This window comes from Pelecanus crispus, chromosome 11, assembly GCF_030463565.1.
Source record: "Pelecanus crispus isolate bPelCri1 chromosome 11, bPelCri1.pri, whole genome shotgun sequence".
Taxonomy (NCBI): Eukaryota; Metazoa; Chordata; class Aves; order Pelecaniformes; family Pelecanidae; genus Pelecanus; species Pelecanus crispus.
Genome location: NC_134653.1, coordinates 15,946,435 through 15,971,399, shown reverse-complemented (window position 1 = coordinate 15,971,399; position 24,965 = coordinate 15,946,435). Strand labels below are relative to the sequence as shown.

The 24,965-nt window shown below is 37.3% G+C and overlaps 1 protein-coding gene across 1 annotated transcript in view; it reads left to right on the top strand.

Annotated features, from left to right (window-relative positions):
* Positions 1-24,965, top strand: part of RBFOX1 (RNA binding fox-1 homolog 1) — a 1,399,804-nt gene that overhangs the window by 776,114 nt on the left and 598,725 nt on the right. The window lies entirely within an intron of this gene.

Sequence of the window (24,965 nt, the reverse complement as noted above, 5' to 3'; positions counted from 1 at the left end):
GGGTTGAGATAAAGGCACTTTAATAGGACAGCAGAGGAACAGAAAATAATAATAATAATGATAAAGGAACATACAAAACAAGTGATGCACAATGCAGTTGCTCACCACCTGCTGACCGGTGCCCAGCCAGTTCCCGAGCAGCGATCGCTGCTCCCCAGCCAGCTCCCCCCAGTTTCTATACTGAGCATGATGTCACATGGTATGGAATAGCCCTTTGGCCAGTTTGGATCAGCTGTCCTGGCTGTGCCCCTTCCCAGTGGTTTGTTGGTTTTTTTTTTTTTTTTTTTGTGCACCTGGCAGAGCATGGGAAGCTGAAAAGTCCTTGACTAGCATAAGCAGTACTTAACACAGTGATGTTTTAGCATTATTCTCATCCTAAATCCAAACCACAGCACTATGCCAGCTACTAGGAAGAAAATTAACTCTATCCCAGCCAAAACCAGGACAAAATGAAAGTTAAATTACCCTATGCAAATGGTGAACTTTTTGTTTTGAATTAAAAGCAATGCCATTTAAAAAAAAAAAAAAATTGATCTCTGTTACTGTCTTTCATTCTCAAGACTTTATAAAGGTTGAAGACCAAGGAACAGAGCACGCTTTTTTTACATGTGTGAATTGTCTGAAATCCAGTAGGGAACATCTATTTCAGCAGTTTGGTGTGTTCATTTCGTACAGCTTTGCTTCACTGTGGTCTTTTCCTGAACAGATAAATGGTTAGCAAATGATGTAAGACCAAATTTGCAGGAGGAGGTAAGATCTTATTGCACTGACTGATACCACGTTACACCAACTCAGTTTATTTTCCCGGAAAACATTCTTTGTGCCTTAGATCATCACAGTTGCAACACTGTTATTGCTACCTCCTGAAAATTTTTGCCTTTGCAACTGAAGTCTTATCTAATGTTATCGTATTGCTGGCCTGTATTTTCTTTGTCCTATTTAATGATACATGCATGTATTATTTTATTTCTGCTAAACAGATTCCAGTATATCTTTGGATCATAGTAATACCCTGGATCAAGCTATGCTTTTTACCTTTTAGGTGACAGATATGGGAGGTAAAGACTAGTCAGGAACACGTTTCCTGGCTTTGCCACGGGCTCTTTTGACCTTGGCAAGTCCTCTTCTGTAGCAGTAAAACACATTTCTAGATAGCTTAAGAGGGTTGGTTTTGTTTTCTGATTTGATTCCCTTTCACTGCTATTGAAGATGCAAAATGCATAATCAGTGTATTTCTAACCAACATTGGGAGGAAAATTCTCATGACAGTATTTGAATAGTTTTGAAAAGCAGTAAAATAGAAGTATTTTGCCCTTCTGTATTTGTTATATTCTGTAAAATGCTTTGAAGAACTGTGACACACTTTTTATTAAAATGTAACAAATTTTCAATCTTGATTACACAGTCTAAGTAAAAACAAGTACAGAAGCTGTTTAAAACATTTAGAGTACAGTATTGCAGCAAATCAATGAGAATATTAAAATTCAATAGCATGCATAAAAGTAACATTCCATCTATTCATTATAGATTTATTGGCTGGATGCCAAGTGCCTACCAAAGCCACTCTATCACTCTCTTTCTCAACTGGACAGGGGAGAGAAAATATAACAAAAAAGCTCATGGGTGGAGATAAGGACAGGGAGAGATGACTCGGCGATTACTGTCACAGTCAAAACAGACTTGACTTGGGGAAAATCGGCTTGATTTATTACCAATCAAATCGGAGTAGGGTAACGAGAAAATAAAAAGTAAATCTTAAAACATCTTCCCTCCACCCCTCCCTTCTTCCCAGGCTCAACTGCACTCCCGATCTTCTCTACCTCCTCGCCCCAAGTGGCACATGGGGACGGGGAATGGGGGTTGCGGTCAGTTCATCGCGTCGTCTGTGCTGCTCCTTCCTCCTCAGGGGGAGGACTCCTCACACTCTTCCCCTGCTCCAGCGTGGGGTCTCTCCCACTGGCGACAGTCCTCCATGAACTTCTCCAGTGTCAGTTCTTCTGACGGGGTGCAGCCCTTCAGGAGCAGACTGCTCCAGCGTGGGTCCCCCATGGGGTCACAGGTCCTGCCAGCAAACCTGCTCCAGCGCGGGCTCCTCTCTCTCCATGGGTCCACAGGTCCTGCCAGGAGCCTGCTCCAGGACGGGCTTCCCACAGGGTCACAGCCTCTTTCAGGTGTCCACCTGCTCGGGCATCTCGTCCTCCATGGGCTGCGGGGGCACAGCCTGCCTCACCATGGTCTTCACCACAGGCTGCAGGGGAATCTGCTCCAGAGCCTGGAGCACCTCCTGCCCCTCCTTCTTCACTGACCTTGGTGTGTACAGAGTTGTTTCTCTCACATATTCTCGCTTCTCACTCCAGCTGTGGTTGTGTTGGTTTTGGTTCCCGCCACCCCGCCCCCCTCCTTCTTAAATATGTTATCCCAGAGGTGCTACCAACCATTGCTGATGGGCTCGGCCTTGGCCAGCAGCAGGTCCATCTTGGTGCTGTCTGGCATTGGCTCTGTCGGACATAGGGGAAGCTTCCAGCAGCTTTTCACAGAAGCCACCCCTGTAGCCCCCCGCTACCAAAACCTTCCCACGCAAACCAAATACCCAAAGTCAAAATCTGTTTAAAATTGTGTCTGATTAAGGGACAAAATTCAGCTAAATGAAGCTGTATTTCATTGTTTCCAGTTCTGTGAAGTAGGAAGCCTTCCTTTTTTTTTCTTTACAAAGTATATGCAATTATCTCCTTTAAAAGTACTATATATAATTCAAGTTTTGGGTGAACTGATCGTAAATGGTTTAAGTTTTTGAAGATATTTAAATAAGTTCAGATGCTCCCTATAGTGTTTCTTCTCTTACTATGATAAATAATTAACTTCAGCATTAGTAGAGACATACTAATAAACACAAGAGAATGAGATTGCAAATCTTGTGTCTTGGGGTTCTTTTTCTTCTGCTTAATGAGTCTGATTGCAAAGAAAGCTTCCTTCCCAAAAGTAATTGTTATCTAGAGGAATAATATGCTTGATAAACTCCAGGTATCCTTCCAAGTAAAAACTGTTGAGGAAAGAAACTAGTGAATCAAATGGCATCTGTGAAGTGCACTGTGTGTGGTCAGGGCTTAATTTTTAAAAAGCTCAGCAATTCATGTTTAATCGTGCTGGTGATAATTTAAGATTCGGTACTGTCATGCAAAAACACTGTCTCGGAGATTGCTCTTAGTGAAAAATAATTATAGTTTGCAAATGTAGGGGCTAGGAACCAGGTGCAGCTGATGGCCATGTGATTTACTAGTGATGTCATGTGTCCTGTGCAGATACCTATATGGAATTATTTGGGCTTTCCTTTTGGTCCTGTAACACAGATATCAACATGGACTGGAACTAAGGAAATGGGAGCCAAAAACTTCCTTATCCTATCTTTCATGTATTTGAGTTCTAACTTGCCATTCATTGAATTCAGCAGCAACTTCATTTTTCATGCAGTTTATTCATGTCATTGAGCACTGGCTCTCAGACCAGAGCCAGAAGCTGGCATGCTTAAGTCAAGGCCTTAAATGAAATTTATGTACAAAATCAAAGGGCTTGTTTATAAAGTTCTCTAATGTCAGTTCTGTTCCTATGGAAGATTACTACATTATAGATCAGTGGTTCTCCTTGGCAGTTTGTCTGGGATTCCAAAGTTTTATTTTGAAGGACTACCTGAAAGGACCTTGGAACAGTCTGGAGAAATGCCTGCAATTACTTTTTTTTTTTTTTTTTTTTTTTTTTTGAAAACATTCACCCCCCCAACACCACCAGCACCACTAGAAACTTCTTGTATCTTGCCTACTTCAATTTCACTTCCTGGTTTAGTCATTCCTCCAACTTAAGTATACTGAGGGTCATGATTAAGTATGCCTTCTCAAAGCACTAAATGTAATGGTATGTGCTGGTTTCTTTTAAAATCACTCTATAAGTTTTAAACCGTGTGTGCATCTTTAGCACTACTTTAGAGTGACAGAGTTTTCTATCAAAGTATGTTAAACCATCTTGTCTTCTACCAGCCATACTACAGTCTTGGTATTTAATGCATTCTTGCCTGATGTTTTAGTCTACAATTTTGACATGTTAATTTCCCTATGTATTTATTATAAAGGATTAAGCCATTTCATATAAGCACAGATAACATGTATTAGAAATAAAATTTATCTGCAATTCATTCTAGGGAGACATTTAATTGCGCAACCTTGTTTTTTCTGCTTTTCTGTTACCATGTAGTTACAGAGCTCTCATTGATGATTACCTTAAATATACCACATAGTACCTATTTTTATTCTTTTGCTGCAGCTAGTGTACCTTACTGAATCTGCCTTTACACTGTATTAACCTTCCTCTGGGATGCCTGAACTACAGCTCCGTCTTCTCTTTTCATCGAATGCATAATGTGTCAATGTCCTCTGTATCTAGTTTTGATCTGAGTATGAATTAGCACATGCTTATGTTTTCCAGATGCATTTATCTCCCAAATTCTGTCCCAAAAAGTTGATTGTATCTTAATTGTGTGCTGCTTGCTTTCAAAGAGCTGTACCCCATCATCCTATGCTGTGCAGATTAACTGCACACACACTAGGTGCTGGATTTCTGGCCATTTTTTGTTTGCAGTGGGAAGCAAACGCTTTCAAAGGACACTGAAATTCATTCTTCAGATCAGCCCATGTTACCTTATTTACAACCACTGGCATTTTCAAATGGATTTAAATGGAATATAGCTTTATGTTTGAAATTTCTGTGAAGAACCTGCAAAAACTTTGCAATTCTTGACATTCGCTCTGTACTTGCCATGGCCACTAAGATAATTAAGACCAACTGGGTAAGGTTCCTCTCTTCATGTTGCTGCCTTGGGAACAGCTATGATTCCAGAGATACTGCATCTTATCACATACAGTAAAAAGCATCCAATTACATCATAGGTAACGAAGGAATAGAGGCCTGTGTTGGCTCACTTGTGATGCTTATAGTCTTGACTGACCTAAATGCAAATATTAGTTGTTGTTACTAGGTTTGAATATTATTGGGTTCCAAAACTTTTAGTATGTGTTCCTAAGTCAAGTCCTCGAAGAAAAGTGTCATTGCTTTTAGAAGTTCTGGTCACTTCTTAAGAATGTTAAGAAGTACAAGGTCTGTCAGAAAGTCCATATTTATTTTGGTGGCCCAGTGTGGTGGATTGACCCTGGCTGAATGCCAGGTGCCAACCAAAGCTGCTCTATTACTCCCCCTCCTCAGCTGGGCAGGGGAGAGAAAATATAACAAAAAAGCTCGTGTGTTGAGATAAGAATAGGGGGATCACTCAGCGATTACCGTCACAGGCAAAACAGACTCGAGGAAAATCAGTTTCATTTATTGCCTTTCAAAACTGAGTAGGGTAATGAGAAATAAAACCAAATCTTAAAACACCTTCCCTCCACCCCTCCCTTCTTCCTGGGCTCCAACTGCACTCATGATTTTTCTCTACCTCCTCCCCCCAAGCGGCACAGGGGGACGGGGAATGGGGGTTGCGGTCAGTTCATCACACATTGTCTCTGCCGCTCCTTCCTCCTCAGGAGGAGGACTCCTCACACTCTTCCCCTGCTCCAGCGTGGGGTCTCTCCCACTGGCGACAGTCCTCCATGAACTTCTCCAGTGTCAGTCCTTCCCACGGGCTACAGTTCTTCACGAACTGCTCCAGCGTGGGTCCCTTCCATGGGATGAAGTCCTTCAGGAGCAGACAGATCCAGCATGGATCCCCCATGGGCCCACAGGTCCTGCCAGGAGCCTGCTCCAGCGTGGGCTTCCCCTGGGTCACAGCCTCCTTCAGACACATCCACCTGCTCCAGCGTGGGGTCCTCCCTGGGCTGCAGGTGGAGATCTGCTCCCCCGTGGACCTCCATGGGCTGCAGGGGCACAGCTGCCTCACCATGGGCTGCACCACGGGCTGCAGGGGAATCTCTGCTCCGGTGCCTGGAGCACCTCCTCCCCTCCTTCTTCGCTGACCTTGGTGTCTGCAGAGTCGTTTCTCTCATGTATCTTGTTCCTTTCTCTGGCTGCAGTTGCTGTTGTGCTGGTATTTTCCCTTGTCTTAAATCACAGAATCGTTTAGGTTGGAAAAGACCTTTAAGATCATCCAGTCCAACCATTAACCTACACTACCAAGTCCACTCTAAACCAATCAAGGGTAGACTAGACTAAACCATGTCCCCAGGTGCCACATCTACCCGTTTTTTGAACACCCAGAGGTGCTACCACCATTGCTGGTGGGCTCGGCCTTGGCCAGCGGTGGGTCTGTCTTGGAGCCGGCTGGCATTGGCTCTGTCGGACACAGGGGAAGCTTCCAGCAGCTTCTCACAGAAGCTGTAGCCCCCCGCTACCAAAACCTTCCCACGAATACGCAATACACCCTGTAAAGTGAACTCTGTTTGGAAATGCGGCTTCTTTGCTTTCTGCATTTAAACAAACGATAGTGTACTGTAATTTGATATTTTGCAATCTAGCACAGGACACACTTAAGAACTGAGTCAGATCAGAACCTAGACCTTATTCACGTGTTAATGAAGTTGTTGTTATCTTTCAAAATATTCCTTGTAGTTGCCCTTTCACATCAAATGCTTGCCTTTTTCCAAAATTAATTTTAAAAGTTTTAAACTTCATATTGAATTTAAAAGAAGTTGTTCTTGTAAATGTCACAAACTGTTCTTACCTTGCCCCAAATTTATTTTAAGTTTTCTCAGGGCCACATACAGCATGTATTTTTTACCCTGTAGGTCTGAATTTTAGGGCCAGACTGATGATCCAAACGGCAGCGGGTCCTTAGTTAGCAAAAATGGCTCTTTGTTACTTTTATTGGAGCATGATCTCAAGCATTACTCAAGCTGGTTTTGGCAATCCTAAAAGCTGGTAAGCCGTAGTTCCAGAAACTAGAGAAGGATGCTGTAATAATCATTTTAAGAAACAAAATACTCTCTGGCAAGGTGAAGCACAAAGTCAATTTATTATATGTATGTAGTTTAAATGTTACAAGATAGATACTTTAAGATATATTGTGGGGTTTAGTCTGTTAATTAATGAAATATCACTTTGTGCATTTTCCTTTTAAGGTCCTTAATCCCAAATTATTTGGCAATCTTTTTCAAATTACATAGTTTAAGTTTAAACTATTAACTCAATATTTTAAACTACTTGGAAAAAAAAAACCACACCACAAACCACAAGGCAAACATGGTTATAGATTACATGGAATTTTTAGCCATAGTTTTGGTCAGTTGATTTGAATGTTCTGCTCTCATTGTGTCCTGTCTTTACTTCAGAATAATGTTTTCATCTATTTATTCAATGCTTTTCTGTATAAATTCTACAAATCTCCTCAGTATCTTTTATTAATACAAATACGCATACTATTAAGGCTTATTCTTTTTTAGATTTAAATGTTTAACCTGTTGTGTTTTGACATGCCACGATGGTAGAGCTTGCATAACCAGAAGATGGCAGTGTAGGCTAAAAAAAATATGCGTTCCGTTAGTAAAACCTTTCTCCTTTATAAATGTGGGTTGTTTTTTTTTTTTTATTGCCCCCCCAACTTAATTTCATAATAACTTCTCAATTATTTTAAGGTTTGCTCATCCTCGACAGAAGCAATGGTTAGGATTCTCTATTATTGTACTGTCACCACAGCTTGTCCGTATGTTTGTCTGACTTGTCTTGGTTTAGATCTGATACAACTCCAGAATATTTTTTTGTACTGACTCTGTGTATTATTTTTTAATGTAGTGAACTCTCACTCAACTAAATCTATTTTTGTAAGCATTTTGCATAACAGAATTCTGAACTTTTTCAAAATGGATTCTCTCAAGCCATTCTTTCACATTCTACTTTTCTGCACTGCTGTTTTAATATAGTAATAATTTAACCATTCCAATGGCTGGATCACTGTACTACATTAAAATATTTAGAACTGTAGTTTCATGTTTATAGGTTGTATAAAATCCATGTATGTCACAGCAGCTCTTTCTCTCTGCGTCACACAAGAACCAAGCAATGAAGAGATGAAATTAATTTAAGGCATTAGAAAATGCAGTTAACTTTTCAGGCTGGCACCTGGAAACTTTTCTAAACACTGTTTTTGTACGCTTCAGCCTAAAATGAGAGCACTTCTAGTGTCCAAATAACTTGAATGTGACAGAAACCTCAGTGGTTTCTTTTTACTCTTTCATGTCCCTCCTCCTCTTCTCCCCAAACTGAGGATGTAATTTAGGCATTATTTGTATTAGTTTATTTTATTAGAGGGAGAGGTTTAGGGCAGGAAGTATGTATCTTGATAAGGATTTCCTCTTTATTTATTTATTTCTGTTCAGAATGAGCAAAGAGAAAATGTGGTAGCCAATTCACAAAGTAAGCATATGAATGATATAATAAAAAACTAGTTTGAAGGATTTGGTGATAAGTAAGTGAATTATTGTGGGATGATGCTTTAGAGTTTATTTTATTTATTTTGAGTTTATTTTATTTATTTTTGTAACAGTCATGATTGAAACTCTTCAGAAAAGCAATTCTATTAATTTGTTCAAAACAAAAGTGAATACATTACTGATCCACAAAGTATACCACAAAACCCACCATTTCTAAAGCTTTTTATTTTGCTGAGATTTGCTTTGCTCTGTAATATGATTGTTATGCTTACGCATATTTATCTGAGCAGTTTTATTACCTATTATTGTTTTATTTTTTTATTTTTACACATTGATGTGTGTGTGTGATTGCCAAATAACTTGGGCTTTCATAACAAGGTTGCTGTTACAGTATTTTCCACAAAAACGTTTGCAAATGTGTCCTTAAGGGATAGGCTAATATGATGGTTGTCATTTATGTAAGGGAGGGTGAAATTGGCAGTGGATTCTTTTACTGTAGAAGTCCTGGGGATAAACAAGAGACCCACAACTATTAACTTGCCTTTTCTGGCCAGTCGATGAAAGTCTGACTTCTGTGGCCTGCAGGGCACATCGCAGGACCTGGCTACTTAGTCGGGTGTTGATTTGCAGGCATAATGTGTAGCTGAATGTGATTTTTTGGCTGGCAAGTGCAATAGCAGGTGGGGAGCTTAACTCCCATTGCTGTTTGTAGGAAAACCTCTTTGTAGGTATTATAGTAAAGCAGTTGTGTAAATAATAAATCAGAAATTGCATATCCTGTATTAGTCTATATATTCTTTCCGCTATTGATGATGAACTGCTGATACGATAATTTATATTGCCTGACAGTGTATTTGATCTCTTACACTAAATAGTACTAGAAAGTGTAAAACGGAGCACCAGAAATAGTTCTAAATTTAAGTTCAGTTACCGTTATTTACATTAAACTTTTTGTCAGAATTTCCAAGTTTGATGTTTAGGTTATATATGTACAGGTGTTTATACGGAAAAGGAAATTCTAGTTGATAGACACATTAATGATATCCAACTTGATTCTGTACACAACTGAAGAATAAGTTCTTACAGAAGTTGAAAGTTCTGAATTTACTTGGTTTGGCTAATGCTGTGTTAATAGTAGTCTACGTGTATGTTTAAAACTAGCTAGACTAGCTATAATGAATGCCTGTCAAATATCTGATTAACACAAATGGATCTGTGGCTCTAGCTACTAGGAAGAAAGTTAACTCTATCCCAGCTGAAACCAGGACACCTATGAAATCTGTAAGTTTGTGCAACAGGCATGGAATTTGCAACTTCTATAATTAAGTTTGCCTTGGTTGTGGGCTGCTTTTTTTTTTTTTTTTTTTTTTTTTAAATACTGGTTTTTCTTCCTCTTGTCGTCTTTATTTTTTCTGTAGATAATGTTACATCTTTGGTAACTGTCTTGTTTATTCAGTTTCTACCTCTTGTCTTTATCTCATCAGGCTGATTTTTGTCTTTGTGCTTAATGATAAGAATCCATTTAAAAGTTAGACTAAATTTAGTATGTGTTATCCCTTTTGTAACAGTGCTCTTTGAAGTCATAACATGTATGTTTGTGGTATTTTCTAATTATTCAATAAACTGTGTAACATTTAATGAAGTTGAAATCAACTGCCAATGTCATTTTAATATGGATTTAGCGCATAAGAAATTTTGCTGTATGGATGTTGTATTTTGAATGTGTCTCAGAAGTGAGTCCATACAGCTAGGAGTGGAGGTGTACACTGTGGAGTTATGATTTACAGTTTTTAACTACCTTATTCTTAATTGCATTTCTATTAGTATAGCAAGGACTTAAGAATACTGAAAGATCTTTCACAATGAATAAAAGTCATCCAGTCATATTAAATATCTGTCTATCATGAAAGAGGGAAACTAAAAAAATAAACAGGCTGACAGAGATTCAGTGTTATATCACGGACTTTATCTTGTAGGAAAAAAAAAAAAGAAAGTGTAACTGACTATGGCTTATCTTCTAACTTAACATTTCATGCTAAGTACTAGTCTGTGAAAAAAGGTTTCTAAAATATCCGACCACTCTAATTTTTTGTAATTAAATCAGTTCAATTCCTTTTGAAAACATGGAAGTTCTTGTACAGTGCAAGGGCTGGATATTGCCTGAAGGGAACAAATTGCCTGGTTATTGAATTGGATGGAGAATCTGGTTCGTTGAGGAAGAATTCCTATTCTGTTCTACTTACGAAAAATTTTTGGAGTCTACTACTGGCTTCCAAAGCTTGGTTCCATAGAGAAGTCTTTCTGCTATTCTTCATTAAGTGTCTGATTCCAATTGCCTATACACAGGCTACACTGAAATGATCAATTTCAGATGTTACTATCCTCCCACAATATTACTTGATATTCTAATTTCTTTTGAAATAGTCATTCAGCTATTCTTGTCTCATTTTCTTGCGGTTGCTCTTGCTTTTAGGAGTGAGCTTGTGATGATGTCAGTAACAAAATGTTCATAACAACTTGGCTGAGATGTTTGTCTGATTTTTCCAAAGCTGTGTGGCAACACAACGTACATTCTTCGTTGCATTACATGAGAGTTTAATTTTAAACACAAACTTCTCTTTATAATTCGTGAGCATGTGTGGCTACCTGGGCTCAATTGCAGACACAGATTTCTGAAGTTCTTTAAACACCGGAAACAGTTTCTTGAAATTAGGTTTCTGTTGACAGCTAATTATATTTCAAAGAACAGGTCATTTAGCAGAAAATGTGATTTGAGCAAAGGGTACTAAGTACTCAGCCCTATAGAGACATTTCATTACAATATTAAATGTAGACTGTTGCCCTAAAGATTACAGTCACCACAGTTATTTTTATCCCAATTTCCATCATATAAATCTGTAAAAACCCAGTAACTTTCACAGTAGCTTCATTTGGTAAAGAAACTTACGGGATAGAACTTTGCCTATTTAGCAATGTAGCGAATAGTTTCCTTGGAAAGGAAGTCTCTCAGAAATAGTCTTCTACGTAATCTTGGCCTTTTCAGAGATAAGGTTATGAGAAAAAAAATCAGCAGAAAATGGTGCTGATATTGTGTGATTAAGGCATATAAGTACTGCCTGTCAATAAAAGAAGTCATGCATTTGTACAAAGACTATGATATTTTTTTATTTTCAGGGAAGGCTATAAAGCCAAAATTTCAGGCTAATATTTACTTGTCTTTTTCTTTGTGGCTTTTCCTGTATGACTTTTCCGTTTCCTATATAACTTTACTTTGAAAAGTTTATTGTTGTAAAGCCTCGGGACAGGTGGAACTGTTTATTAGGTCACAGAACAATTTTGATTATTCTAGAAACAGTCATATAGGGACATAAAATTGGCTATTTTGAACTGTCTTAATTTTTCGGGCACATACACATCTGTTTTAAAATATTCCATGTGATTTTATTATTATTTGCAGAATACAATATTATGATATTGTCAATGTGAGATGTGTGAAATTCTTTAGCTTAGTCACTTCTCTGTATTCAAACAAAACCTTCTGTGATTGCTCACTAGTTTAAGTTTACTGTTTTCTGTTTGTGATGATAATGTGAATCTAGCCTTTCATCCTTATAAATTTGCTAAATATATTGGTGAGATTTTGTTTTACAGTAAATAACAAACCAGTAATGGCTATTCTTCAAACATGGGTTCATCTGAGAGATGGGAGGGGCAGGAATCAATTCTTCTTATCTTTACCAATTTCTTTTAGGAGGTAAGAATCTCTTTGAGTTGACATAGACTAATTATACAGACTATATCAGTTGTCTTCATCAGAATCCCGTAATAGTAAACCAGTCTTACTAAACTCCTTAATATACCAGCTCTTCAAGTAACTCATAACTTTTCTGACAAAAAAGTATTTAATTTGTCTCTTCCCCCCACTTCTTTTTTTTTATTTTGGTATTAGAAGTTTTCAAAAAGCAGATCTGCTAAATTCAGACTTTAAAATGTGAAAAGAAATCAATGCTGACATTTAATTAGATGTTCCACATTCTTTTTAAGAACAACATGAAAAAGCTACTGGTATTCTGTGGTCCTATAATTTCAAAATTCCCTGTAGCTATTCTTGAAAGATTTTGTTTTACTTAGACAAATATCTGCATTCATGGAAATGTGCATCTACCTTAAAAATTCTCCCAAATTCTTAAATATGTGGTTTTCTGGATTATTTCTTTAATAGTCTGCTTCTTGAAATTTCTTGTTGTCTCAGTCTTAATTTAAGTCTTTCATACTTAATAGTTGACAAATGGTAACAAAACAATCTCTTCCTATATATAATGGTGGTGAAAAACTTCAAAATACAATGCAGGCAGTAATAAATGCATAAAATGCAAAAGGGGGTAAAAAAAAAAAGTCCCCTATTGTTTCAGTTTTTATGATTTGGAGAGTTACTGACTTAGTATTAAACATGAACGTTAATTTCCCAAATCATCACACAGAGAGGAAAATGGAAGGCTCTTGGTTCCTCCCTTTTTACACGCTGACTTGATTTGTCCTGGCATCCAGTTTACCATAGTGCCCCTCCTGCTAGCATACATTTTGGCAGCAGGGAGCTATATGGCCATCCTGAGTAGACACTTATCCTTGCTCTCACAGGTAATCAATTGGTTGGCTAGAAAATGAAATATTTGTTGCAAGATGACTGTTATCTAGTGACCAGCAGTTCTGAAAGTTTAATATTGCTCCTGATTTCCGTGGGAATAAATGATCTTGTTTTGTCATCTGTTCTGATCCCTGACAAGGGCTTCAGGTTAGGCTTTCTTCAGTGCCTGCTGTTGAACGGTGTTGCTATTTGTATATTTAGATCCTTCCTACTTGCATTGTTGATAGATTTCAAGTGTTTCTTAAAGATGTGGAACAAATGTTTTTATGAAGGGGTTGCATGGATGAACGTGAAGGAGCTTAGATGTAGACTGTGATAGTATCGATAATTTGATCTTTTAACAGTGTACTAGGTCCTTTTTGGCCACCTTTAAGGTGCTATGGTTTACCTGGATGCTGGAAATCATTTTTGTGGCAACTATAACACTGTAAAGGTTTATTTTGCACATTAAAAGTAACAGTGATTTTTAATTTTTTTTTTAAGATGCTGTGAAGTAGAATCTCATTTTTAGTATAAATGGTGTTCTTATGAGGTAAAAGTCAATCACCTTCAGTGTTTTATATAATATAGTGGATTTTTTTATGAAGAATATAATTTTTTTAATGTTTTCCCAAGCACATTATTCCAGACATACATTGCTGACCAATCTTCAAGTGGAAGCAGGAAAAAAAAATGGATTAATAATGAGCCTCTACCTTGAGTTTTACTCAAAGAGCCCAATGATTCGTTTTAGTGTTCTGATCTTAGAATTTCCTCTAACAGTCTATGAAGTCCCATAGAAAGCTATCTGGTCTGCTTAAGGCTTTTTCATTATATTTTTAATCCCAAATAAGCCAGCCCCATGGCAGTTCTGTGTGATAGGGAAGCTGTTGATACTTGAAGGCAGCTGAAACTTCATACAGATATCAGAGTCTTTTGGGAATATTAGGAAAAAAACTTTCTTCTCAATTTGCCTTAACGTAACATAGACAGTTAAGAAATCAGTTACAATATTGGGCATGATCATTACAGAATCTTGGTTTTGGTTTCAATCATAGCTGCAAAAATACTAGTGCAGTGTGATGAAGAATATTCCTTTGGCCTTGCCAGTTGGACAACCATATGTACATTCCAATAATTTACTTCTCTTTTAAGGTGCTCATGCAGTCATGTACAACCACACTTCTGTTAAATCATGGGGGCATTATGGGTGCTTCATTATGTTATTTTTCCTATATGGGAATATGCAGCTGCTTCGTGTGGATAAGTATTTATCAACTCACTGTTTGATTAGTGTAGATTATTCATATGTGCTAACCCTGAAGATCACAAGGTACTATTCATCTCTTGCAAATACAGGGGAAGAAATGTGAGGCACATTTCTAAGCAGCTTTGAGCTCTTAAATCTTGCCTGTATTTTGCTTTTATGTGAAACATTCCTATGACTGGCTTTCAGTTTTTGTATGACTGCATTATAGACAGAATTCTCCTTTTATCATGCTATTTGTGCTGTGATAGGTAGCAGAGGGCTGAATGTCACTAAGTAAACTATTCTCAACTCTGAAATACTTTCACGTTATAAAAAAGAAAATAAAAGAGAAAACAAAAGCTCAGGACTGCTGAGCTTCAGTGTTCTCTGTAAAAGTACCTATTTTGATGTAGGGAATGCAATGGTTATAGGAGCTGGTTGAGGAAAAGAAATGTATTTATGATCAGTATGCAGATTTTTTTTTTTATGGTAAATTCCATTCTTGTGCATTGAAGCAAACAAAGACTGAATGATATATATCTATATATGTTTTAAAAAATCATTTAAAAATAAAGTTTAATTAACATTTTGCTCTAAATAAAGTTTTCCTATGTGTGAGTTTTCACCCTCTCTGTTTCCTAAATTGATGAGACATGCATAGTCCCAGATAAAGCATGCAAAAATACTTAAGTGCATGGAAGAAAGAAAACAATATTTTCATCTTCAGTTTTTCCCCTTATAAACCACCATGGTATAACTGTAATTTTACTGGCTAATTCAATTTAGAAAGCATTGGGGGGCAGGGGGAGGCTTCATAAGTTTTAAAAATCTTTTGCTTAATAGGACAATACTGATTTGGGAACAAATGAAAAATACCTACACAAGCTTATTTTGATACGTATTATATACAGTTTTCTTATCACACTGTTAACTGATGTTAATGTACATGTGTAGTAATACATATATTTACAGCATCAAAGATTTTAGATCCAGATGCTGGAACAACACCAAGAATGAAGTAAGAGGGGATAAAAGTGTTTTCATTTCTTTTTGTCTCTTAATAAAACAAAATATGGGGAATGCTGTATTCTAAGGATTCCCTATATAAACTACAAAGTCTAAAAATGCATTTAGTTCTTTGCTGATTATAATACTGTACTAAATAAAAAAATGATTGCATAAAAAAACTTTCATAAAACCAGCTCAGGCTTTTTAAATGATGGTCTGGCAAACGAGAGAGCCTTTATTCTTTTCCCCCCTTGTTTTTCCTTGGGGTAATGAAAAATGAAAAATGTTGTGTAAATGTCAAAAACATCGTAAAGAATAAATCCTATGGGCTGGTTAATGAAACCTTTCTGCCTGGTGGCAAGCAGCAGGCCGTCATCACTACAACAATTGGCACCAGGATGCTTTGAGCAGTAATATCTCAAGAAGTGTGTAACTCATTCCATCACTGATTCCTAATTTACTTTAAGTCTCCTAGGCACCTGGCTTAAACTGAAACAAAAAGCAATGAAGCTGCTATAGCATCTTCCCCATTACTACCACCATATTTTTAGCTGTCTGTACCATGGACATTTACCATCTACTGTCCATATATTAAAAAACCCGTAAGATTTTATGAGTTATGAACACTATTTGTTCTCTATCACAGTTTAATTATTAATTGGATTATATAAACAACATATATGTTATATGTTACATATTAAAGTGAGATTTTTGTTTGCTTTCGTGATTACAGACATGCAATCTGTGCTGTTACTGATGCAGTGATATGCAGCTTACATTAATTGTATAAGAATAACAAGAAACTGAACCGAAAAGTGAAATATAAAGCATGGAAAATCCCACAACAGGACAGTTAATAGCTCGTGAAAATTACTGTTTTCTATTGTAGAATTGAAAGCACTTATGTTGGGAAATACGTCCCTAATAATGAAGTGAAAATTTCTTCTGAAAATCTTGAGAAGTTCAGAGACACATGCATGCATTCACTTGTTTTACATGGCAGATAATGAATTCAGGCCTTCTAACCATGAGCAAATGAAGAAATGGTCAATCCTTACAACATTTGCTTTCTAGTAAATACAGAGTTTCTGCAGTATTATCATACAACAGTGCTGGCCAAGACAGGGTGGAGATCCTATGCTATTTTCAGTTTCATAGTCTGAGCATCTACTGGGAATATCTCCTCTGCCTGTTGCCAGTCTGAGCCTTTCTGAAAAGGACCTAGATGTTTGCCTTGACCTGTTGGTGCAGGTAGAGTTACAATGTCTGTCTTGCTCTAAGAAAGGGGCCCCCAGGAAGCTGATGACAACATGGGAAAATGTGTCTCGGTAAGCTTATTATCAAGTGGCTCATTGGCGTGTGTTCTCAATGTGCAGGAGTTCATGAGAGAAATTGCATCACCTCCAGTTGAGTATCCATATATGCGGGTGTGTGTACATATATTTAAAGAATGGAATTATATGATTTAGTTAGGAAGGCAAAAGGATGTTTGTGGGCTTTCAATTATTTATAAACTTTGTGCCCAGTAAGTGAAGAGAGAAGTGCAAATTGCCATCCACAACTCTGTCTACAAACAGCTTTAGGTTTTTCGGGCACCGTAGCTTGGCCAGTTGCTATGAGATAAAAAAAAAAAATACCTGGGCATCTGTTCCTCAGAACTGGTTAAGACAATGAAAGCAGCTGAAAGACTTCTGAATGACTTAATAGCTCTCTTTCTTTATTGAAGATTTCCTGGACTATCCTCAAGTATATTGCTAGGAAGTTTTAGGAGGAAATTGGGAGGTTTGCAGTTAGCTTTCAGGAAGAGTTTTAACAAAGTTAAAGAATGTGCATTGTTTTCAAAGCAAAAGATACTGGGTTTCTAAATCGGAAATCTCTTATATTGCTGACATCTCCATACAGATGATTGTCTTGGTTTCCTCATGCGCTGTTCCCTTCCCCTACTGAGGGTTTTTTCATAGCAAGAGTGTTTTGTTGAGGATTCTTCATGCTTTCAGCAAAGAAGCTCAGTGAAACAGTTGCATTCCTCTTTTTCATGATCTCAAAGGAGAAAAAAAAAAAAAAAAAAGAGGATGGATACCATACTTCACTCTAAAGCTGGAAATCTACACATTATTCCTTCCATCTAGCAAATGGTAATCTCTCTTTATTGCAGTGTTAGATTTTTTCAAAGATGATTTTCAGTCTTAAATATCCAGTATGTTATTTTTGTTCCTCAATTTATACAGAACACCTGTCTCTATACTACTGACAAACCTGAGAATTTCATTAAATACTAAACTGGCTGATGACGTTCTCTTATTTTCTTGGATGACCTATTCTCTGTTCCTTCTTTTAGCTGGTTGATACAATCAAAGTCCCTAGAGCAAGGTCATCAAATAATGTAATTATTTCTTAATTTTTCAGTACTCTTTTAGCAAAGGAGAATCTCTTTCGATCCCACATTAAAGAATACAGTTTATGGGTGCAGGATTACTATATGGTAGGTGGTTCCAATGTCAATACGTATTCAGATCTGTTGTCATTATCCAAATAGAAGCAGAACTAATACGCGTGTTTATGAAAAACTATTTGAACGTCCTTATTTCTACTGCAGCTTTCTGTACATAGCATACCATATCTGGAAAATCACTTGAATGAGTAATATTTATTTCTTTTCAATTATGTCAGACCACATTTTCTGTTTCTTATATATGTTCCATCATCTGTTTTCCTTTCTTGTTGGTATAGAAATATTTTGTCCTATTATTGGAAGTTGTTAGATGGAGACTTTTGGCAAGGGGCTTTCTTCCTGCTGCTAGATGAGGAAAATAGTTTCATAGTCACCAAAATTTATTTTCTCAAACTTTGCTGTATCAGTAGCAATAAGGTAACATGCTGCTTATTTGTCTATAGATAAAGGAAATCAAGTCCTGCCATATGCAGCAGCACAAAATATTAGTGATAATTGTTGGAAATAACCTAAAATATCTTCAGTCTTTGTTATTTTCTTTCCTTAATTTCATCGGATTGACTGTAATCACTTCTGACTATACCCTAGCTGACTAGTCTCATTATTGGCATACCTCTCTTCTAAATAATGGGTAGGTTTTGACCTCGTCTGTTTTTAAATATCTTTGTTTCATGGGCTTATTGTAATTTCTGTTTAAAAACCCAAACAAACTCTAAACTACTGAACTCCAGTCAAGCTTCCTTTAGCATTAGGTGGAAATGGGAAAGTGGATTCCCATTTGTGTTATATTGATAGGCAAGATTTTTGTACTTGCTGAATCCTACCTACTTACTCTTCTCTTAATGCTGATAACATATCAGTTCAGTTAATGTGTAAATGCCAGCAGTAGCATTTAGATATGTGTAAATGCCTCGGAAGACTTTGAGGAAGACATTAGTACAAATACATATCTGCAGTACATTGAGTTATATCTGAAGATAAACCTGAGATGTGATAGCTGCATCTACAGTTCAGAGAAGGAAAGCATTTGATTCTTGACAAAGATAAGACAGATTTCTGCTTTGAAAATGAGGGACAAAACGTGCTAATTAATTATTCCACTTTCATTTGTTATATTTGAAATTTGGCCTGGATGATGGGACAGAGTGCACCCTCAGCAGGTTTGCAGATGATACAAAATTGGGAGGAGTGTCCAGTACACAAGAAGGTTGTATTGCCTTTCAGAAGAACCTTGATGGGCTGGAGAAATGGGCAAGCAGGAATCGCATGAGGTTCAACAAACGGAAGTGCAAAGTCCTGCACCTGGGGATGAATAACTGTGCACCAGTATAGGCTGGGAGCAGACTAGCTGGAAAGCAGCTTGGCAGAAAAAGGACATGGGAATCTCAGTAGACAATGGGTTGAACACGAGTCAGCAATGTACCCTTGTGGCAAGGAAGGCCTGCAGTACCCAGGGCTGCATTAGGAGGAGCATCACTAGCAGGTAGAGATGATTATCCCCCTGCATTCAGCACTGGTGAGGCCACATCTAGACTGCTGTGTCCAGTTCTGGGCTTCCCCAGTACAAGAGAGATATGTACATACTGGAGTGAGCCAAGCAAAGGGCCACAAGGATGATAAGGGGGTTGGAGCATCAGAGGTACAAGGAGAGGCTGAGAGAACGGGGATTATTTAGCCTGGAGAACAGATCGAGTTCCAAATACCTCCCTCTGAAATACCTGATTGTTGGGAGTAAAGAACACGGAGCCAAACTGTCCTCAGTAGTGCCCAGTGCCAGGACAAGAGGCAATGGGCACAAACTGAAATACAGGAAATTCCATTTAAACATAAGATTTTTTTTTTTTTTTTTTTGGTCAGGATTGCCAAACACTGGAACAGGTTGCCCACAGAGGTTCTGGAGATACATCCTTGGAGATACTAAAACCTGACTTGACAAAGTTCTAACCAGGCTGCTTCATCAGACCCTATGTTGAGCATGGAGGTTGGACTGGAGACCTCAAAAGGCCCCTTTCAACCTCAGCTGTTGTGATTCTGTGAAATTTGTGCTTATACTGAGTTTCTAGTAGAACAATATGCATGTTTGGATGCAAATGGCTGAAAGGTCGCTCACCTTTTAACACCTGGATTTACTCTGTGTTGAACAGCAGCTTAACATAATTATAGATCTACTACTGACTGCTCTTAGGTTTTAAATCTTCTCAGGCGTACCTGGGTTTTTTGTTGGTTTTTTTTGTGGTGGTGGTTTTTTTACACTTATTATCTGTCAGCATCTGTGTGCATTTGGAGGTGATGTATAAGTAAGTGTAGACAGTACTTTCGGTGATAGAGAATTTTTGCCTAAGTGACTTAATGAATAGCCCATTCACTAGAACTAGAAGCAGGTGAAGTATCAATACAAAAAAGTGACAGAAGGGCACACAAATGCATCCATTACACTAGTGCAGTCTTCATCTGCTGTGAACCTCAGCATGAAGTTAACATCTCTGTAAAGGTTAAATATAATTTTAGTTCTCCACCTTACTTTACATTTTAATAAATAATATATAAATGTTTAACTTACATACTGTAACGGAGTTCTCTGGCAAGTGATGTAAATCACTTGACTCTGGTTGTAGTTGACCGTGTTTAGGGCCTCACTTTAGTTGCAGAAATCGGGATTTTAACCAGCAAACACTTTTTCTTTCAGGGGTGGCATGTTATAAAGGAATTAACACTTGGTGATGTCGTGGCTGTTGCTTGTTTTCTGTCAACCTGCTTTCAGTCAGGTTTCCTCTCTTGTTTTGTTGTTAGTAACCAAATCAGAAACAGTGGTGTGGTGAATCAGTTGCTCATTGTTTTGCTAGGTTCTCCCTCTAAAGGTGCCTATAGTGTTTCTAACTTGCAAGATTTCTCTGTGAATAGCTTACTAGGTGCCATTTATTATGTTTTAGCATGTTAATATCAATTATGCATGTGTTTTTAAGATTGTAGGGTTATGTAAAACCATAAGTAATATTTCAACTGCTTGATAGACAATTTGGAGCTTAGCACTGATCTTTATATTGGCATCTTTATATGGATGGAAGTGTGGTATTTGTTTTTGTTGAAGTGGCAAAAAGCCAGATTGGCTGGAAAACAAAATATGATAAATGGAAATTCAAAGAACACATTTTTAAATAAGTCAATTTGGTAATTACAAGTTGGTGTACCAGTAGATTTTCACAGCAGGGAGGACAGCAGGGAAACCAAAGAGTGCTAATTTTATTTTAATTAAGCTTTTCTGTTAATCAGGATCAGAGGATTCTGCCACTAAGTGGGAAAGGAGGAGCGGTATGATATTATAGACTTGCTCCAGTGCTTGACTCTGTCAAGTGGCATCCATTTTACTGTTGTTATAGTATGAAGTGTTTTCAAGTATTACTGAAAGAGCTATTCAAATTGAGAGTGGGCATACAAGTAATAGGATGTAACTCGATCTCTTTTAGTCCTGTTGCTTTTATAAGTTTCAACAAGCTCACAGGGCTACCACTCTTTCCTCTCATAATGAGAAAAAAAATAGTAGATAGAACAAGAGTCCTGTTTAGAGGGTAAATGTAGAAAACACAAATTGTTTTTAATTTTGATCAATAGAACTCTGTGCTTAAACCGAAGACATTGTATGGTTTGCATCATGACATAATTAGTGCCTTGTGGGAAAACAGTCACCATGATTTGACATGAAAATCTTCAAATCTTTTGTAGCTGCTATGTCCTCTTAAGTCACGACTGTGATTAGTAATTAAAAAGACATGTTTGCTTTGTATGAATAAAGGATTTCTTCCATATATAAACTATTTAAAAAACATCCAGTTTTATATAGAAAACAGCTTGTTAAGGTAACTGTGATTTAGCTGTCACGTAAATATGCATAAACATTCAAACAGAATAGTGCTGCTGGTAAGGTGCCTTTTCAAAGCTGACACCACTGTCCCATTCATATAAACCTATTCCTTCCACAGAAGTACGGAATGAATTACTGGTCCTGATTTTAGTTTGGGTTTGCAGCATACCTGTGGTCTCCTGATCCATGTCCCAACAGGCTCACTTAAACTGATCAAGATTAATAGTAAAGTCTATGTTTGGTTTTTATAGAACTCCTAAAGAAATACTATGTTCCAGGAACTAGCTGTGGGCTTGCTGTTCTCTTCTAAAATCTTCTTAACTACCTTACCAAATACTTCAAATGACAAGAATAGTAAACCTATTATCTGATAATTACCTGCTGCAGTCTGACTACTCATTTGCATGTTCTGATTCTAGCTTTGCATTATATAATCTTAGTCTTTTGATAATATCCCAGTTATGAGGGTACTTTGCTTTATTAGCTATATTATCAAAAGCCTATTGCAAGACAAATTCTGGATCCAAATGGTACTGATTGGTCAAAATATACCAGGGCACAGCTAGGTTTCGTATCCCAAGCTGAGCCTGCATCTCTAGCACTCAAAGTCATTTTGAATTGGAGTTGACTTGTAATCAGTGAACTCAGAATGAAAAACAACTATCAGAGCCCTATTTTGGCAGATTCTGTAACCATTGCTTGAAAAACTTGAATAAGGCAATGGTAGGGCTTCTTTATTAAGTTACTCTAAAACCATACTCATTCAAAACATAAAATCAAAGACTTACCTGGGATATAACTTTGTTAACAATTAATTGATTAATCACTTGCAGTGTGAGCCGATTCCAGAGGTTTCTAGCCTTCTAGACTGGGTACTTAGACTTCATTCAGATAATTCTATCTATCTTTCTCTCCCACATTCTGTCTCAGGAAGTCAGGAGGGCCACTTAATCCTTTGTTTTCATGAGCAATGTAACGTAGTCGTGTTTTAAGTTCACATGTTCATGAATTCACTTCTTGTTAGGGTAGTTTGTTCATAGGTTTTGGTTTGTGTGTAAGAGTATCATTACATCATACAATTCTGCCCAGATAATTCATTTCCATGATTTAGGATGTTCTTAATTGCTTTACTGAAGGGAGATTGAGCACCTTTTAACCAAACAGCTGAACGATTTGCTATGACAATTCTGCCACTGTGCATTCACTTAATTTCCAATTAATCAAACATTCAATAAATCATTAGTATAATTACACCTGCTCAAATATTCCTACCCCAGTACATTAGCTATGCTCAGGCAGACTCTTTTACCAGCTGTGTGAATGGATTCATTTGTCTGACCCAGTTGGTTGCACGTCCTTGCCTCTTATGAGCCTTCAGAAATGATAGGGCAGAAATTTTAATTATTTATAATACCACAAATTCCTTTGATTCTCTGTTCATGCTTCTCACTTGGACGCTCCTGTAGCAACTTAAAACAAACATCAGTGGAATAGTGACTGGTTAATTTCTGAAGATTTTTAAATCATTTTTATTTCCCTACTGTGCCACTTTTCTAATTACACTATCCCCCCAGGTGCACAGTAATTCCCTCATCACCATATATCTCAAGCACAGATTATTAAAATAGTATAGCCTGTGTCATGTAAATGTAACTGAAAGTATCCTAAAGGTGCTTTATTGAAAGCCAGTAAATGGGTTCAACAAACTAACATTTTAGGATCTTGTTTTTAAAAGATTGCACAAGTAGAAGTCCACTGACGTGGCTTCAAAATACCAGTGTAGTTATTTTTAGCATCTGAGTAAGACGGAAATTTGAGGCAACTCTACAAGTATTGAAGAACTTAACTTTGAAGCACCTGTGGTAGATAGGTATGTATTATTACCTGCTCCCTCCATATAGATAAGAAATCTGAAACTGGGTGAATTGCCTCAGGATCTACAGCAGGCTCATGGTACAAGTGGGATTACTCTGTATCTACTGCTTCCTAGTCTCTTGTTGTGAGCTTTAAATTATACTTACTGTGTGTCTTTGTTGTTAGACTCAAAGTAAACAAACTAGGACGTGCAATTGCAGTCTCTGCAATATTTTAAATATGAAGCTCTTTATGTCAGTATAGACACATTTTGAATCTTGCAGCATAGGTTCTGATGCCTCAAAAATAGATTTACTGGTTACGACTTGCCTGTATTTTATCTTTGAGTTACAAATTAGAGGAGATTCATAATACTTTAATCCCTTAATACAAGTAGGTAAGATTTTTTTAAATTAACTGAAGGTGTCATGATCCATCCAGATAGTAAAATAGGTTAGCTTTCCCCTGGCAACCCATTCCATATTCTGTTTATACTTTATTTTCTTTTTACTGAATATGCTTTGTGTAGTACTAAGTAGAAGTTCTTTAACCTAAGGGGAAAAGGCATCAAAGAATCTATTGGAAATAAAAGGGAGATTAGAGAAAGATACACTAATTGGACATTATTTTAATTACTTAAACATTTGTCAAGTTTCTTTCTTATCTGTTAAAAAAATTATTGGTAGAGTGCATCAGCACACAGGTTCTCTAACCCTTTCAGTCTGTTAGAGAACTGAGTAAGAAAGAGTTTTCTCTGGATTAATATTTCTTGGCTCCCCATGGCACAGGGTCTTACTGCCGTGCTGACGGAAATTTCTTAGTGTGTAGAAAACAGGAAGATTTATTTACCAATTAAGCTACATTTGTTTCTGGATATTCTAGCTAATGTTTGTGAACAGGAGCTTTCCTAATTGTTTATTTACATTTCTAATAGTGGCTTAGCATATGATGTATACAGTCTTATTGCACCTGCATAACTGTGGTTGAATATAATCCAGAAATGTTGCTATGAGATGTAGTTTGAGCATTCTGTGGAATGCATGGGTTCCTGACTGTAAGTTTTAATGTCGTGTTTATTTTTTTGTCACATTTTTGGAGTAGTACACCACAGTAACATCACCAGATACACTTCCCTACCTTTACAACCTTAATATTCTCTTGCTTCAGCCCTGAAAACTTTGAATCAAAAATATATTCTCAAAATTTCACTTCAGCCATACATGTTTACAGTCAATCACTACATTTACTTTTACAATTTTCACCCTCTGAAGCTGACAGGATTCTGTCTAGCCATTTTGTTTTGGTTCCCCTCATCCCAATTCTTTTCACACCTTCAAAATGTCTTCCCAAGTCTGAACGCATTTAGCTTTACTGAAGGTCAATGTAAATAATTTATTACCTTGAAACATAACAGCCTAGGAAATTAATCATCATAAACAACAGTGCAGCTTTTAGTTGCCTAGGGAGAGGTTCATACTCTGAACAGAATCCTCTTCAGCAGTTGAAACATGGATATA